General features: G+C 32.4%; 1 protein-coding gene across 11 annotated transcripts in view; it reads right to left on the bottom strand.

Annotated features, from left to right (window-relative positions):
* Positions 1-5,000, bottom strand: part of clocka (clock circadian regulator a) — a 107,077-nt gene that overhangs the window by 48,455 nt on the left and 53,622 nt on the right. For 7 of the 11 annotated variants that reach the window (XM_073932138.1, XM_009294633.5, XM_021468354.3 and 4 more), the window contains exons 3-4: positions 3,204-3,268; positions 2,060-2,271 (exon numbers count right to left, since the gene is read on the bottom strand). The gene's annotated coding sequence lies outside the window, so the exon portion shown is untranslated. The remainder of the gene's footprint in view (positions 1-2,059; positions 2,272-3,203; positions 3,269-5,000) is intronic. The other 4 variants (XM_073932132.1, XM_073932137.1, XM_073932134.1 and 1 more) reach the window with 1 other exon arrangement.

Raw genomic sequence — 5,000 nt, 5'->3', positions numbered from 1 at the left:
AACGGGAAACCGGAACACCCGACGCAGGCAAAGCATACACAAACCAAACCAAAGTGTAGTACCATTATAACAGTAATTGTCATTCACCACGGAGGGATTCGCTCCTGCAATTATGTCTGATAATCTAATAATCCACATCGCTTGCAAATATTTTAGAAATGTAGTGATATTTCAGCCAGACCCAATGTGTTATTTCTTGACTTGAATTGTTTACTTGCTACTACGGCTGGATGATAAAATCGGTATTGATATTTATTGACCGAACACCATTGTCAAAAAATGTTTGGTATGAAGTTTCAGTGTGAAGCGCTACAGTTTTATTAAATGTGGCCGCTGAGCATGCGCTTAGAAGAAATGCTCATAAGCTTAGGGTGTAAGTTTGTTATTTCCAATAGAAGAGCACGAGTAGCACGATGTGCACATGGGAGCGATGCGCACATGGTGTGCACGCGGCGTACATGTAACACGTGCATTTTCCAGGTACACCTAGTTTAAAACATCTAAACTTTTCCAAATGCTGCGAGCACACTGCAATTCAATTCATGCAAATAGAAGCTTCACACTTTGTATGGAATATTTGCATTTCAGTAATGGCAGACTAATTACCTCAGACAAACACAGCGCATACAAACACTGCAGTGCTTTTTACTTTTCTCCATAAACTTGTATCATAGCTGAAGCAAAACGCTTGATGGTCACCTTAGTCATGAGCGCAGTCCATTGTAAACGGTCAAGGAATTCACGTGCACACGCTTGTCACTTCAGGTCAGAATAACAACACATGTAAAAATGAGTGCCGTATAACAGCAGTGAGGAGATTGTAAATAAAAAACCATGTAAGGATGCTGCCAGAGTGGCTTTTTGGTTTATTTTCTTGTGAATTCCAGCCACTAGCTCCCCATCTGAAAGATTTGTTTAAGCATAGGGGGTAATGTAGTCATTCAACTTCACAATTTGTAATGTTGCAATATGCATTTGAATAATGATGGTTGTTCCTTCACTTGAAAGCTCACATTTGATTATCATCATTTGTTTAGTTAACAGAGTTTGAGGTTTACGGTATCATTATTATTCACATCTTACAGATGTTGATCTACCAAAAAGTTTGCTTCGATTGTTCAGGGTTTACACTTTACCATTGCACACACTTTGTAACATTTTATACATCAAGTTTAAGAGTATCTTTAACACTTAAGTTCATTTTATTATAAAGAGATCAGATATTTTGTTTAAATATTTTTGCTTTTGACTATTAAAACTATGTGCCCTTGTAATGTTGTTGAACTAAAACAAAGTGGTTAAATAAAAAAAATTCTAATATTCCTAAATGTATTGTTAAAAATATTCAATAATTATGGATACCGAATGATATAAAACATGATATAGTAATCTTTTTTTTTTCAATATCGCTCAGCCCTACTTGATACGTTACTTTACTAATGCAATGTCAACGGTCGATGCCGTTTCGTCATGCTGAATCGGGACAACGAGGACCAATGCTACACCGACGAGAGGAGACGTGTGGAACACACCAAACCATCTAGCCGGCCCATCTTTGGCTTGATGTGTACCGGCCTTTAGGAGAGGGTTGTTATAAAGTTTTATTTTTCATTACTGTACTTATTTTGTACTTTTGTATCACAGAAAGCTTTTGAGCTCTGTAGCCGATTGTGACAAAACACTTTTGCCGGTTTAAAACGTGCAGAAAAAAAACGAGCATTTAGGATTGTTGAACCAAACCATGAAACCAAAACCGAGATATGTTCTGAACTGAGAATTTTGTGTATCGTTACACTCCTAATATACTTTATTAGCAGCAGAAATAATGGTATTTTGTAAAAGTATTTTGTGTGCAATTTTTGACGTCTTTATTTTGCTCTATTGTAGCTAACATTGCCCCAATGGTGATATTGTCATCTCCAGTAAGATGAATTGCTTGCGTTTTTTTCTCATTTGCTAGTCATTTTGGATAAAAGCACCTGCTGAATTATTAAATTAAGAAGTAACAATGATGCATGAGGCACAAACACTTGAATAATTGATTGAAAAGCAAACGTACCTCCAGGCCTGCCTGCAGTAGTGAAGGAAGAAAGGAGCTCTGGAGAGGACAACTGAGGACAGACAGAAGACAGAAGGTGAATATGAGTGAATATGAGTGTTTCTGGGAGTCTGAGGTCAAGGCTGAAAAGCCCGCTGAGGGTCCCGGTGGGGTGTATGAGCTTTCAGTCGGGTGTGAGACTGGAGGCACCACATGTTAGCACTGCACACCTCCTGAAGAGAAAAAAACAAACAAAAAACACAAACAATCTAAGCTGTCGCCATACATTTCAGATGTCAGGTCTGTAACATGACTTATACACAGTTGAAGAAAAAAATTGATGAAATATAACAAGTAAAATAAAATGAACAACTAGAAATTAGTTAGAAATATTGTTTAAATAATTTCACATGAGAGCTGATCTTTTTGGCTTTAACTGTACATTTATTAATAAATAAAGTAGTAGTTGGATATTTTTTTAATACATTTATTTATTTTCATACTTTCTTTTACAGTTTGAATTGATTTAAAGTTTTAGTAATTTTGTTGTCATGTAAAATGTAAATGTATTTTTTAAATACATCTGAACAGTTTATAGACATTGTGCCATCTATAATGTTATATATGAAGTTAACTTTTTTCCACTAAATGATTTGGTTTTAATTTAACATTTGGCCATACATTTTACTAATACACCAAATTCAAATATTAATAATCTGATATTTATTTAACTCTGGTGCTGATTTTATAATAAGCTGAAAAGTTAAAAACTCTGTAAAAAATGGACAATATAGAGACTGAAAACAGAACAGCAGATTTCTTACACAAATATGAATAGAACACCTCACTGTACATCTCCAAATAATATATATCATCCGAAGATGATCAGATGAAGTTCCATTAATGCATTGTTTTATGATCAAAGCTCTTTATTGCATTTATTGGGGACGAAACATACAACGGACTGCAACAATGAATTGTAATTGTATTAAAATCATCCCCTTTTAGCATCATTTTTACTTTGTCAAGCTAATGGCATTAAAATAACTGTCTAGACATATATGATCAAAAGTCTATATTCAATGACAGACTTATCCCTTATAGCTGACAAGTTATAAAATGCAGAGAAAACTGAATTACATAAAATTGCTTAATTTGAACTCACTTATGTCATTATTTCTGTAATAGCAGCAACTCTCCTGAACCACCGTAAATCTGCTGTTAAATTTGCTGAAACACAAAGAGAAACATACATTAGTCATAAAAACAGCAAAACCTGCATAAAAACAGAAGAACTATTCATATATTTGCATAAAAGGCAATAAAGAGTATATAGACAGCACAATACAGAGCACAACATATACGAGTAGACTCCTTATAAATCTCATTTAATGAGTACACCCAAATGTATATGTTCGGGAAAAATATTGAATAAAATTCTTTAAAAAGTGCAAAATTCAAGAGAAACAAAAAACATTTTGTTGAAATTTTGCAGTTTGTAATTTAATTCTCAATATTTTGCATGAGTTTAAATGTATTATCTTTCTATTTTCTAAAGATTTTCAGTGACAAAATATTATTTTGATAAACATATCTATTTAATAAATATGTTTTGTTCAAATGTACCAAGATATATTACCTATATTCACTGAGAAATTGATAAAAATATTAATTTTCAAAATGGGGTGTACTGTACAATTATGCTGAGCACTGTACATCTAAATTCATAAATCCAGGCATTCAGCTTTTAAATTGGTTTTGTTAAACTTTTAGCCATAGGTTATCATTAAAACAAAAAATAAAAACTAATTAAATAGACCTACTTTGCTTAGAATGATGTTTACCATGTATTAGATGTATTAGATCCATATCTAATACATTTTTTGTATTAGAGTGGAAGTTGAAAGGTTAATAAAACCATCACTTTGACCCCTTATTGTTTCCGTGAAGGGTCATGACCTCAAAGTAAACTCATTATCATGGCAAACAAAAACCCTAATCTCTGCCAGAGCCACAATGACGGTTGAGCTGAATTATTGACCGACGGTTCTGTTGATCCTAAAATAACCGGTTCAGTACCACTGCGCCACTGTTGACAAGGCCACAGATGTTGTGATGTACTGCCAAGTCTGATAGACAACCTGGCAAGACTTTCTCCACAAAAGATAAACATTCAATACTGTAAACGCAGGGCCAGAGTCCAGCTGTTCTGAGAGCAGAATGAGGACAGGGCAGAGTAAAGGATGTCACTGGTGAAAACTGATGAAGGCTCGTCCCACTGGACTCACCACAGACTAGTTTACCTGACAGCTGTTTACTCGTTTGTTCCACTCATTTTGGTGTATACTTGTAACTTTTTTTAAAGATGTGATCCACTACAATATCATATTTTAAACTTTAGTTGATGTGTAATGTGGCTGTGTGAACATAAACAACATCTATGAATGTAACACTCTCAAAGTTCAACGCAAAGGGAGACATTGGAATATATATATATATATATATATATATATATATATATATATATATATATATATATATATATATATTTAAATAAACAAGTATATAAACAAACTTAAAATCGATGATTCGATTATCAACTAACACAATCATCAATTGAAGGAATAGTTCACCCAAAATAATTGAATAAGTGTTTAAATTTTGATTATTTATTAATAAAATCATAAATAATTGTTATAAATATATTTTAATTTTTATCAAAATCTGTATTGTTGAATAAATATTATTATTTATATATAATAATAGACATTATATATTTATATATATATATATATATATATATATATATATATATATATATATATATATATATATATATATAATAAACCCATTAGCTTAAATACATGCAAATAAACTGACTAAATCAATTACCTCCATTAATGTGAATATATTTTCAAAATATGTTCACACTTTTGTACTAAACTCTGTTCATGTCTGCAAG

Source organism: Danio rerio, chromosome 20 (genome assembly GCF_049306965.1).
Source record: "Danio rerio strain Tuebingen ecotype United States chromosome 20, GRCz12tu, whole genome shotgun sequence".
NCBI lineage: Eukaryota > Metazoa > Chordata > Actinopteri > Cypriniformes > Danionidae > Danio > Danio rerio.
The sequence above is the reverse complement of the archived record's forward strand: the minus strand, read 5'-3'. Positions and strand labels throughout refer to the sequence as shown.